At 44.7% G+C, this 13,697-nt stretch overlaps 2 long non-coding RNA genes across 2 annotated transcripts in view; both read right to left on the bottom strand.

Moving 5' to 3' along the window:
* The window catches only part of LOC307205840, a 28,192-nt gene extending 22,162 nt beyond the window's left edge, over window positions 1–6,030 (bottom strand). The window contains exon 1 of the long non-coding RNA XR_013834102.1: window positions 5,884–6,030. This is a non-coding gene — a long non-coding RNA (uncharacterized lncRNA). The remainder of the gene's footprint in view (window positions 1–5,883) is intronic.
* Window positions 6,031–11,369: 5,339 nt separating this feature from the next.
* LOC307205807 lies at window positions 11,370–13,462 on the bottom strand. Its single transcript, XR_013834064.1, has 2 exons — window positions 13,245–13,462; window positions 11,370–12,151 (listed from the first exon to the last, which is right to left on the bottom strand). It is a non-coding gene; the product is annotated as an uncharacterized lncRNA (long non-coding RNA).
* Window positions 13,463–13,697: the final 235 nt, after the last annotated feature.

The following is a 13,697-nucleotide window of genomic DNA, read 5'->3' as shown; positions in this document are numbered from 1 at the left end:
TTTTCTCCTTCTCTGAAGGGTTGGACTCGAACCAATGGCTCCATGTTACAAGAAACCAGAGTCCATGTAAACATCAGGATGAACTTTCTGACAGTAAGAACCATTTAACGGTGGAATGGTTCCCCTCAGGAGGTTGTGGACTCTTCTTCCTTGGAGGTTTCAAAGTAGAGGTTGGCTGGTCATCTGTTACAGGTGCTGTGGTGATCACACAGGGTCCCCGGACGTTTAACGGTCTATTGATCCCTTATGCCACAACTGTGCTCGCTTCCCGCTGCCACCAACCAGTTACTCTCTGGTAAACACTGAGTCCAGTCAGTTGTTAAAAGTAAACCAAAAAACCCCCAAGTTTATTTTACACACATTAATGAATTTGTGGTTTCTTAGATAATATTCCTGTCAGTATCTTAACTTTAGTTTCTTTACCAGCCTATACCTTCCTAATACCTTCTGACTGATTATCTCAACTGTTTGACTGACTCCTCTTAACAAATTATCTCCCTCTCTCACACCAGACTAGCCCAACCCACAGACTTATCTTCTCTGTCTCTCCTAACTCCAGACTGTCTTCTCAACAACTCTAACTCACTAAAAACCTCTGTGCTTAAACTTATACAAAGTTAACTCTGCCCCCTGTGTTCCCATGGGTTAGTCATATTACAATTAGTTAACCCTTTCCCTATGAACCCAGTATGAAGTAATACACATAGGAGGGAGAGCACCATAAATGCTTTAGTTGACTAGATGTCCCTTGGGGTCCCTTCCAACTCCACAGTTCTATGGTTCTATGATTACCGTATTTTTTGCTCTATAAGACTCACTTTTTCCCTCCTAAAAAGTAAGGGGAAATATGTGTGCGTCTGATGGAGTGAATGCAGGCTGCACAGCTATCCCAGAAGCCAGAATAGCAAGAGGGATTGCTGCTTTCACTGCACAGAGATCCCTCTTGCTGTTCTGGCTTCTGAGATTCAGAATATTCTTCTTGTTTTCCTCCTCCAAAACTAGGTGCGTCTTGTGGTCTGGTGCGTCTTATAGAGCAAAAAATACAGTAACTGGAAATCAGAAAGGGGGCTGGATCTGGAGATTCAAGATGCTGCTACTACTTTGCAGTGGATACTGGCTCATGAGATGAATGAGGCAGAATTCCACAAACCTCTGTCTGCCTTCTTAAAACCAGTCCACAAAGTGGCAATGTCTGCCAGCTTCCTCCTCCTTAGTCTTAGGGTTTAGCAACACTAACCTTTCTTGCCCCACCCAGCACTCCTTTTGCAGGGGGTGGGACTAGATGACTCCACGTGTCCCTTCCAACTCCACAATTCCATGAGAGTTCTCTGATTATTTACAGGCACAGGTCCACACCTAACTCTTTGTGTCTGAGATTTGTTCCCCCATCCCAGTGTTGGATTTACCTATAAGCTAAACAAGCTATGGGCTATACGGGACGCAGGTGGCGCTGTGGGTTAAAGCCTCAGCGCCTAGGGCTTGCCGATCGAAAGGTCGGCGGTTCGAATCCCTGCAGCGGGGTGCGCTCCCGCTGCTCGGTCCCAGTGCCTGCCAACCTAGCAGTTCGAAAGCACCTCCAGGTACAAGTAGATAAATAGGGACCGCTTACCAGCGGGAAGGTAAACAGCGTTTCCGTGTGCGGCTCTGGCTCTGGCTCTGGCCAGAGCAGCAATGTCACGCTGGCCACGTGACCGGGAAGTGTCTCCGGACAGCGCTGGCCCCTGGCCTCTTAAGTGAGATGGGCGCACAACCCCAGAGTCTGTCAAGACTGGCCCATACGGGCAGGGGTACCTTTACCTTTACCTTTAAACAAGCTATAGCTTAGGCAGCCTTCCTCAACCTCGGCCCTCCAGATGTTTTGAGACTACAGTTCCCATCATCCCTGACCACTGGTTCTGCTAGCTAGGGATCATGGGAGTTGTAGGCCTAAAACATCTGGAGGGCCGAGGTTAAGGAAGCTTGGCTTAGGGCCCCACTCTCTTGGGGGGGCCCAAAAAAAATTAAAGGGAAAAAAAGTGTTTCTAAAGGAGCCTTTGTTATTGCCAAATGCCAATGTGTTTGCATTATTAAGTTTGTTATGAATAAAAAAATCATTTAAAGTTAGAACTTAATAATTATTTCACTAATAATATACTTCTTCTTAATTGTATTTCACTATTAATACACTTCTTAACTGTATTTCAGTTCAACAATTACTTTGATAAATGTATATATGCAAATGGCTTTAGATACCTCGTAGGTCCATAAATTACCATATAGCATATATTCAACACAAAAACAGCAACAATTTGTTGTTGACAAAGGACAGCTGGACATATAAAGGGCTCCATTACCTTCAGTAGCCAAGGGCCTCATCAAACCTAAATCCAGTCCTGCCCCATCCCCAGGCTTTCCCCACAAAAACCCATTCTTTAGAGCTCAACATCAAATCAGTTTTTCCGCAGTTGGCCATTTGCTCAGGTTGAGCTTTAAAGAGCTGGTTTTCATGGAGAAAGCAGGCGAAGGCACTCAGACACTGAGGTTTAAATCATGAACCATGCCTGGAAAAATCATAGAGCTGAATCACAGAATTGTGGAGTTGCAAGGGACTCTGAGGACCATCTAGGGTCAACTAGTGTGGATAAGCCCTCCGCCTTGTCCCTTGTAGAACTCAGCAGGGAAGAGGACAAAGAGGCAGTTACAAGCAGTTGGGATATGGGTGCCATTGGCTCTGGCGCCACCTACTGTCTGGGTTCCATGCATTCCACCTCACCAGTCCCAGTGAGTGCCACTCACCACTGCTGCTGGTTAGGGTAAACACTTTTGAATTTCCTACAATAGAGAGGGCAAAACCAAGGGCAAAGGAGGACACAAGTTTGCATTAGGATTGTGCATGGGGACCAAGATCCTGAAGGAGCGGAAAAGACTTTTTATGTACATGACGACAGCGGTACGGATGTTACTAGCCCAAGAGAGGGAAAGAAGACAAAGTCCCTACCAGAGAGGAATGGCAAACTAAGCTGTCGGAGTTACAAACGCTTCAGGTTACAAATGCTTCAGGTTACAGACTCCGCTAAACCAGAAATAGTACCTCTGGTTAAAAACTCTGCTTCAGGATGAGAACAGAAATCGTGTGGCAGCAGCGGGGGGCCCCATTAGCTAAAGCGGTGCTTCAGGTTAAGAACAGTTTCAGGTTAAGAACGGACCTCCGGAATGAATTAGTCTTAACCCAATGTACCACTGTATGCTGAAATGGCAAAACTAACCGGTAAGCTCAGGAACCAAGAAGACCAAAACTTTAATAAAGAATGGGGGAAAATTATAATTTACTATATTTTTCTGTGTATTAGACGAGGTTTTTTGACTCAAAAATTATGTAAAAAAACTGAGTTCGTCCAATACAAAGATAGTGGCATGGGGAGGGGGGGAGAAGTGGCGTGCCCACCAGCCAGCTGATTGGCAGGAGCACAACATCCCCCGATGCCGCAGTGAGCAGGAAACGATCTAGGGAGTGTTTCTTGCCTGCAGCTGGGGGGGGGGGCTCAACAATTTTGGGCCATCTCCCCTCAATTTCATAAAATTTAGTCCCCCAAAATAGGGGGGTCGTTATACATGGGGACATCTTATAGACAGAAAAATACGGTACTTGGGAAACCACTGTAAGGAGATGAAAACTTTAGCAGGATTGCCATAACACTTGTAATGTGGCAAATATAATGAATAAAATGGAAAGATATAAGATATGAATTACTGAATCATATGCAGTTGGAAAAGGTTAACAATAGGACCCATGGAGGGGAAGGTGGGAAGTCCAGAGATTCAGAGAAATCTCTAAATATGGATGTGTATTTTGTATTGTTGTAATTCTATACTTGTAAAACTAAGTAATTTTTTTTTTAAAGAAAAAGCTGTGCATGGACATTTTGATCCACCCTCTGGTCCTAATCTGTGGCACCCTGGCAGCTTATTCATCCTGTGACACCCTGGCAGCTACCCACCCTCTCCTAGATCCATCCATGAAACCATCTGAGAGTGAGGCTAAAGGTTTTGAAAACTGAATTTTATGAAAGTTCAAATATGATTTTTTAAAAAAGGTAAGGGGTTCACCAGCACCACAAAGATCAGAGCCTCTTGTTAAACAACTGTTCTCTATAACACAGGGCACATTGTCACCCTGCAGCTAACCAGGAGGTTGGTGTTAGAGGAATTCCCAGAATGACATGTGAAGACGGATTGTTAAGCCACTCTGGGAATTGTAGCTCTGAGAGGGGGAAAGGGGATCTTCTAACAACTCTCAACTCCCTTAACCAGTGTTTCCCCAACTTGGGTCTCCCTCTGTTTTTGGAATACAACTCCCATCCTCCCTAGCAAGACCAGTGAGATCAGGGATGATGAGAATCATAGTCCAAAAGCAGCCGGAAACCCAAGTTTGAGAAACTCTGCCCTTAACAAACTACATGTCCTAGGATTCTTTAGGGAAAGCCACAACAGTTTAAACTGGTATCACACCGCATTGTGATGTATAGTGTGAATGTGGTCCTATTCATGTGGAGAAACCCTCTTGCAAATCTCCATGCTTTCTCATCAAAATTCTTCAAGGATCTTCCTTTGGAATTACCTGGACATTCCACATACTTACACAGGCACAGAATTTTAAGGTAGTTGCTCTGAGCAATATCTGAAGGACTGTGTCTTCCCATATAAACCATCCTGGACTTTGCGTTCATCATCTCAGGCCCTTCTTTGTGTGCCTTCTCCACATAACGTCCAAAGCTTGGCAACACAAGAACGGGCCTTCTCTCTAGTGGCTCCCTGTTTGTGGAATGCTCTCCCCAGGAATGTTCACCTGGTGCCTTTATTATATATGCTTAGGAGCAAGGCAAAAATGTTCCTCTTCAACCAGACCTTTGGCTGCCTGATATTCTACAGCCTTTTAAAGGTGTCTGTTGGAAGGGAGGATTATTGCTTTGTTGTTTTCGTTTTAATTATTTACCTGTGTTTTTATCCTGTATTATATTCTCGAACCACCATGAGACCTTGTGATGAAGGGCAGTACATAAATGTGGGAAGCGGGTGGCGCTGTGGTCTAAAACACTGAGCCTCCTGGGCTTGCCAGTCAGAAGGTGGGTGGTTCGAATCCCCATGACAAGGTGAGCTCCCGTTGCTCTGTCCCAGCTCCTGCCAACCTAGCAGTTCGAAAGCACGCCAGTGCAAGTAGATAAATAGGTACTGCTGCGGCGGGAAGTTAAAGAGCGTTTCTGTGTGCTCTGGTTTCCATCTTGGTGTTGCATTGCTCCAGAAGTGGTTTAGTCATGCTGGTCACATGACCCAGAAAGCTGTCTGTGGACAAACTCTGGCTCCCTTGGCCTGAAATTGAGATGAGTACCACAACCTCATAGTTGCCTTTGGCTGGATTTAACTGTCCAGGGGTCCTTTACCTTTACATAAATGTTAATGTTCTGACCAAGCTGCGGGGGGCAGTGGAGGACAGGAGTGCCTGGCGTTCTCTGGTCCATGGGGTCACGAAGAGTCGGACACGACTAAACGACTAAACAACAACAAAAAATGTTAATGATAATTATAATTATAAAGTGCTGTGCTAGTCCAATTGTAAAAGTGGGAGGGCAATACTTTTGATGTTCTTCCAACAGTTACCCCTGTTGCGTGAGATATGAATTTTCTCTCTCTTTCTTTTATTGCATTGATATCCCCCTTTCTTCTTCATAGAGCTCAAGGTGGCCTGCAGGTTCTCCCTGTCCTCATTTAATCCCCACAACAACCCCGTGAGCTAGGTTAGGCTGAAAGACAGGGACTGGCCCAAGGTCACCCATTAACCTTCATGGTTACGTGGGGATTCAAACTCTACTCTCCCAAGGTCACAATCCATCAATCTAACCAACTCACCACCACTGCCACTCACTGGAGATCCATCAAAGCATTCTATAGTGCAGAAACTGATAAACATTTTTGTGTGCAGTTGGAGAAGTATGGAGGCAGGAAAGCAGAGAGCTGCATTTCATACCTTCCAAACAGCAGCTTCCTATCCACAGTGGTGCCAGCTAGGCTGGTGCAACCACATGCACGCAATATAATTTAATAAGTAACTATTATACTGCAATCAACAATCAGCATCACAGGCTGGGCTGGGCTGCCCCCACTTGCCTTCCGCCTTAGCAGCAGCCTTAGCCAAGGCTGTTCCCTGCTCCCTTGCTCTGGCACATCCTGTCCCAGATCTAAAGATTGCTGAGAGTAAACTTGAACACACCAGGCTTCGGAAGAAGTGGGCTTTCTTCCTTCATCCCCAGGGATGCATTCCCCATTAGCCTTCCTTTTTTCTTTCCCTGTGTAATATTCCAGTGTGTTTTGACTGCAGCAAAACTCCATGGTGGACTTGGAGATTCATGTTTGGGGTAAGAATCCAAGGACTTTCAAGGGAACTTTGTCAAACAAAACAAAACAATTGGACTTGCTCGCTCCATTTTGCTGGTTCCTGACATTCATTTGATCCTATAACTAAAGTCTCTTTGTAGCTTCTTGCTGGTCTTCCCCTCTCCCATAAGTTTCTCTCTCTTTTTTCAGTAGGAGTGTTATGTACTGCAGATACGCCGACGATTCCCGGGAGAAAACCAGGAGGAGGAGGACAGGTCAGAGGAGTCCCAAGGGAACAGTGGGGCAGTGAGGCCCATAGAGCAGCAGGGGCCAGCAGGAGAGGCAGAATCAGTAAATACAGAGAGGACCCGTGAGGCTGAAAGGACACCGGAACCAGAACCACGACTGAGCGAGCCGGTTGCGCCAGACCAAACAGCCCCATCACAGCCAGCATCCTTGGAACACGAGCCAGAACCTGAACCCCGGACCAGGGAACACCCCAGGCCGCAACGCACACGTAGGCCGCCAGCGTACCTTGAGGACTATGAATGCGACCTCCCGGGCAGGACTGGAACTTAGAGGGGAGGGGTGTTATGTACTGAGTCAAATAGGATCCAAACTGCAGCAGTCTGATTGGTCCTAGAACAATAGGATCCAAAAGGCAGCAGTCTGATTGGTCCTAGAACAATCGGATTCAGAATGCAGCAGTCTGATTGGTCCTAGAACAATGCAGCAGTATGATTGGTTGGCAGGAACCAGCCAGTCATGCTCCAGATTGAAGTGAATCCACAACCTGATTGGCTTACAGTAGAATTCCGGAATTAGCCAATCATGTGCAGCCCATTGTGTAAATAATGTATATAAAGCAGATACTTTGAGGGGACTTTCATTCATTCCTCCTCACCACTATGAGCTGAATAAAGAGCATGAAATCACTTTGCGACTCTGAGTATATTTCAAGGAGGGAGAGGAGAGAAGTGGGGGAAAGAAGGGAGAAATGTAGGAAAGTAAGGGTAGATAATGAAACAGACTGTTTGCATTGGAATCTTGCAGGAATGACATTTGGCAACACCTGGGTTGATTTCTGTTCCATCAGTTTCTCTCGTTTTCTCATTTCTCCAGTCTTAAATTCAGTTCTCCATATTTCTGCAACAGTACAGATGTGCTTTTAAATCCTCATAGGAATTCATCAGCATTTTAGTTCACATTTTCACAAAAGCACACAATTTGTCTGCATTTTTCCTCCTTCACACGTTTTTGGAAACAATTTCCCTTACTAGCATGCATGATTGCTTTTCATTTTTGCAGGCATAAAAGCATTTTCTTGCCCCTCCCTTTCTCTGCTTTTGAACATATTCTTTTGTTGCAAAATTTGGTGAACGGCAAAATTTGTAGGGTAGGTGCTTCTGTTTGCAGATCATTAGAGTATGAAAGGTTGGTTTTGGCCCAGCCTTATTCGAATTGGGAGAAACAGTGGATGGGTTTTGAGGGCAGCAAAATAACTTTTGGCAAAGCCAGCAATACCACTTGGTTCAAGGAGACTCTGCATGACTGCTTGATGTGGATCTCAGGTAGAGGTGTATGGAACAAATACTCTGAAGCAAAACTCCATAACCAAAACCACTATGGTTCTTCTTGACAGTCTTCTGATTTCCCAGGACATTTCAGAGGTGTTTCATCCAAGCAGAAAGGCTTGAAATCTCCTTTCAAATTTTGCTGTACACGAAGGGTGAAGAACATTTTGCCCTCTGGATAATAGATGAAATACAATTTCCATCAGCCTCAGCAAGCATGACCAACAGCCAGGGGTGATGGCAGCTGTAGTTCAGCAACAATTGGGAGACAAAATCTATCCACACTTGTATTAGATAATGAGGAGGTGGAGGTGGTCGGGAGGTACCCCCCTGGAGAGCATATGGTCCATGTTTTCCAACAGAAAATGAACAAATCTTGGAACAGATACTCCTCTAGCCCCAAGAAAGAGATTGTTCTCAATGAGAACTGAAAGCTTCTACCAGACTGCTTGAGGGCAACAGTGATAAGAAGGTAGGTCACTCTCTGCAGTTCATTCTCTGGGTGATCTGAAGTAGATCTGTTAGGGATTGAAATTCCAAATATTTCAGCAGAAGCAAGATGAACTGCCTATGCTTCCATGGTCAATGTCCAGAGAACCTTCCTAATTGTTAAGAATTGTTTGCTGGTGGAGCAACCAGCCTCTGGGCAGCCATCTTTCAGGAGTGTTATACTTTCAAGATCCCTACACTGAGCAGAGGGTGGTAGTGGGTTGCATGAGCTTGATGGTCCTTCTCAACCCCAAAATACTATGATCCTAAAAGTCACGTTTTCAGATTTTATTTCCCAGTCATGAGCACTACATACCAGCAATGTTAAAGTTTTGTTAAAACAAGAAGAGCTATGTAGAATGACTTCAGATGCTGGCATCTGACTTTGTATGATACATCTTCAGACAGGGCTCTGCCTCCCAGCTGAATGTTTTCCATGTGGAAAGAAATTCTAATTACGGTAAGTAATTGAGCGCTCTGTTTATGAGCATGAGTTGCTCACAAACCTCAGAACAATAGCGTATGCAAGCTACACCCTACAGGTCCTTTTCCTCATAACAAACTAAAGCCACATTCTTGTATGAGATGCAATCTCTCAGTTCCTGAGGTTTCGTCAATTGAAATCAAAGGAATCATAAAAACGATCAATGTGTCTCTGGTTTCTTGCGTTTAAGCTGTGCAAGAACAAGGACTGATGGATACAATCTTGCCACACGAGGTTGTTTCCACTGATCCGAACAATGTTCTGGTGAGGTACAGTAAGCCATCAGAACAGAAGTTGATACAGCAGGGGTGGGCAACCCTATTTTTCTTCTGAGGGCCACATAGTCTCAAGGGTGATATAATAATTTTTTTATTTATACCCCGCCCTTCCTGGTTCAGAAAACCGGACTCAGGGTGGCTAACAACAAATTTAAAACAGTTAATTGATGCAACAAAAAACAGTATAAAATACAGTATAAAACGTGAATAACAATAAATTCATAATTCAAAAATCAATTTAGGGGGAAAATCCATCCAATAAACATTAGATGATCACCAGGGCTAGCTGGCTAAATTAGTCCTATTTGGGCCAGTGAGGAGACCAGGGGAGAATTAGCTGTGGGATCCCAGATCAGTTAAAGTGGACCATAAAAAGGGGAGGGGGAGGGAAGGAAGGGGAATAAAAGATCAGGCTAAGTTCAAATTGAAAGCCAGGTGGAATAGTTCTGTCTTACAGGCCCTGTGGAAGGAAGTTAAATCCTGCAGGGCTCTGTCTCATGGGACAGAGCATTCCACCAGGTTGAAGCCATCACTGAGAAGGCCCTGGCCCTGGTGGAGGATAATCTGACTTCCTTAGGGCCCTGGACCTCTAAACTATGATCATTCATGGACCTTAAGGTCCTCTGTGGGGAGAAGCGGTCCCATAAATACGAGGGCCCTAAGCCACATGATGATATGATTGGGGCCTCATGGATACCCTGAAATTGGATGCTGAGAAGGAACGTTTTAATAAATAAAATTTCTCATTTGCTTCTTTGTTCCCTTTCATCAAAGGTAGGCTGACTTCAAAAATGGATGTTCACTAATGCCTCCTTGGTTGTGAATGAGTAGATGTTGCTCAGAGTTCCAGCCAACCATGCCCTCTTATAAGCTACTCCATTCCATTCTCCTAAACACCCCTCCTAGTTTTCCATTCCCACACCCCAAATACTGTGTTTTGTGCCCCCTGCACATGCTCAACCCTCATTGAGCTGTTTTGATCTATCCAGCTGAATTTGTTTTGTTCTTCTAGAAACGTTGTGGTTTCTTCCCAGAGCCTGCTCATAGCCCTCTCTCAGGAGGCATTTATTTAATGAATTTGCTATTAGAATCTGATTGCTGGACCAAGACCACCTGAGCACAGCAGTTCACGGATTCATAAGTTCAAGACTCGATTACTGTAACACTTTATATATATACCTTAACACTTGTTTCTGATGCAGAAGCTGCAGCTAGTGCAGAATGCAGCAGACAAACTGGTCGCAGGAGGAGGCGACTGGCAATATGCTACTCCAGTCCAAGAAAGCTGCACAGATTACCTGGGCCTTGTGTTCATTTAGAAAGCCTTCAAGATCACATGGTTCCTTGTGCTCTGCCCCAGTTGCTGAGGTCTTCTGATGGAGGATTTTGGGTGGTCTCACATGACCTTGGTGTTCGGCTAGCTTCTGCTAGGGGGCAAGCTTTCAGTGTAGCTTGCCTCCCCCATGGAACTCCTTGCCAGTGGAGACTCAGCAGGAATCATTCCGACAGGGCTTTCAAAGTCTCTGGGATTACTTGCCAATTAACTTCTACTGATACGGATATTATTATTTAACCTTTTTACAGTGGCACCTCGGGTTAAGAACTTAATTCGTTCCAGAGGTCTGTTCTTAACCTGAGGTACCACTTTAGCTAATGGTGCCTCCCGCTGCAGCCACGCGGTTTCTGTTCTCATCCTGAAGCAAAGTTCTTAACCTGAGGTACTATTTCTGGGTTAGCAGAGTCTGTAACATGAAACGTCTGTAACCTGAAGCGTCTGTAACCCAAGGTACCACTGTACTGTAATTTGGAAGTAATACTGTGTTTTTAGGTTGTATACTCTCATACAAATGTGCAATTTGTATCTATTTAAGTACTTAAATTAGCAAAATAAAACTGTGCTGGAAATGGTTGTTGAAGGACAGCATAAATTCTGTGAAACAAAGCAGTCTCCATTAATGTTATCCGCTCAACTCCACTGTTCAACTCCACTTATTTAAGGGTTTCTAATGGTTCTCTGGAAGACACTTCTGCTATAGAATGAGGGCCCCAAGATATCATATGGAGCTGGATGCTGCTGCAACTGTGCTGACGCTAAGCTGGTCTACATCAGCTCAATTCCTGGACAGGAGGCAACAAGGGAACCATCCGCATTGCCACATTTCAGTTCAACCATAGAAGAAAAAGGGGAGGCAAATGTTTTGCGATGCCATTGAAATTTTAATATGAGAGCAAAGAGATGCAAATAGTTCAGTGAAAAGGGCAAATAGAACACAGACTGAAAGACACCATGTTCCATAATACTTTCTTCCCGCAAGAAAACAAGAGTCGTAGAACAGGATAGAAGATCACAAACCAAAATGGTATACAATGCATGTTCAGAAATGGGAGCATTCACAATCAGGGTTGCATTTCCTTTTTCTTTTTGGGAGGAGAGAGATCTTCTTAGGACATTACACTGGGGAATTTAGGGAAGGGCCCCAGTGTGGCGTTCATATTGCAATCTCTCTCTGGCTCTTTCTCCCAATTCCATAATTCCCAATTCAAATGCCACATGTTATTGCTTGTGCCAGTTCTGATGCTGGGTGTTCAATCTCTCAGAAGGCAGTGGTAAGAACCGGTCTAGCTCTTCCTTTATTTTTGTTTGCCCCATTGTTCTTCCATGCACATTCTTCTTCGGTCTTGATTTAGAATTGGCAGCTACCATAGTTGCATGGTAGCTGGGGCTGAGAGTAGAAGTCGGACACGTTGGAGCCACCACTGCCATACAGAGAAGGTCTGCCGAGAGGGTATCTAGCACATGGGTTGTACTGCTCAATGCAGAAAGGCTGGTCAGGGCAACAGAGAGCTGGCCCTGGGATGGTCAGGACAAAAGGTGGTGGTCGGATGGTCACTGTTGAAGGAGGGCACTGGGCGTAGCAAGGATCCTGCCACATACCAGAACGACGGCCATAAGACATCTTTGAGGTTTAGAGGTGGATCTAAAAGAAGAGTCAGTGTTATGCAGAATTCCCAGAAGTTTGAGACAGATACAGGTTAAGGGCTCTTGGTCTGTTGGATCAGACCAAAAGGCCATCTACTTGCACACCATGGAAAAGATAATCCGATCGCTTGGTAACTTCCTCTTTGTGGGACTCATAGCTGGGCAGTAATATATTCTGGATTATCTAGCTCTGTATTTTCCTCATTGAGTAAAAAGTTGTTCTTGTAAATCTACATGGCCTCCTCCAACTCTACAATTTAGATGAGCCAGTCTTCTGGCTCGATATAAGCAATCCCCATAACAAAATGAGAAAGTGCAGTAGGGCCCAGGTCTAAATAGTGGTGGTATCAGTTTAAAGGACCTCTCATAGAAAGAATGGGAAATACTTCAGCCTGACACAGTTTAGGATAGATAGTCCAAGGGCCTGGTAGTTTCCTCTTGGTGGGACTCGCAGCTTCATGGTAGAGCTATGTAGAAGGCAACAACTGCCTCCACCACTGCTATTGCTACTGCAAAGTTTGTGAGTTCTAGCAAAAAGGAAGCTACCTTCCATTTGGACCAATGATAAACCTCAATCAAGTATCTCATCAAAGCATGTAAATCAGTGGTGAGAAACCTGCGGCAACAACTGGCAACCATACCTCTACCACAAAGGTTTTGAATTCTACTGAAAAGGAAGCAACCTACAATTGGACTTTCTACCCCAATAACAATATTCAAGAAAGATTCTCATCTATGCTGGTAAATCCGTGGTGAGGAACCTGCGGCACTGTAGAAGGTGCTGGACTGCTGCTCCCATTTGTTGGAGAGTTGGAGTCCAATGACATCTGGAAGACTGCATATTCCTCACCTATATTGTAAGCCCCAGAGAGCTTTTGCCGGTTGCACTACCCCAACCCACTACAATATTCCAACATGGAAAGAAGAAGAAGCAACAGGCAGATTTGCTTGAAACCCTCCCACAATGCAGCAAATCCCTGAGCCTACTTATCCACATCAATCAGCAGCTACTGACAGACCCCTGCAGAACTGTGGCACACTTAGAAGAAGAAAAAGAAATGGCCACAGTTCCAGAATCCAAGTGGACTTACCTATTTCTCTGAGAAGTGCAGAAATTAAGATAAGTGTTTGGAAGAAGCCTAGAGCAAAGGCTTTTTATACTGCTTGGTGGTAGCAGGAAGCGTATTTAATACTTCCTTTTTTTTTCTCAGGGGGTATGATGGTGAGCTGATAAATTGCCACAGGGAAAATCCCAGATTGCTTCAAAGAGCTGACACCCTTTCCTTTATAATCTAATATTCATGAATTATCACCTCACTTTCATCATACATTTCTCTCGAACTCTGTATCAAAGTCTTTTACAATACCAGTGGCTGCATGACGAATATTTCAGCCGTGCATGGACAAAGTGCCATGACTCAGCATTTCGTCTTCATGAAGCTGCTTCCCGGAAAATTGTACATCACGCTGGTGTTGTCATCAGGATAGAGTCACTGTCAATACCTTGAAGCCACTAATTTGGCCACTCAATTCTCCCTTCATGG

This window comes from Podarcis cretensis, assembly GCF_951804945.1.
Source record: "Podarcis cretensis genome assembly, chromosome: 16".
Taxonomy (NCBI): Eukaryota; Metazoa; Chordata; class Lepidosauria; order Squamata; family Lacertidae; genus Podarcis; species Podarcis cretensis.
Note: the sequence above shows the minus strand (reverse complement) of the source record. Positions and strands in the feature narration are given on the sequence as shown.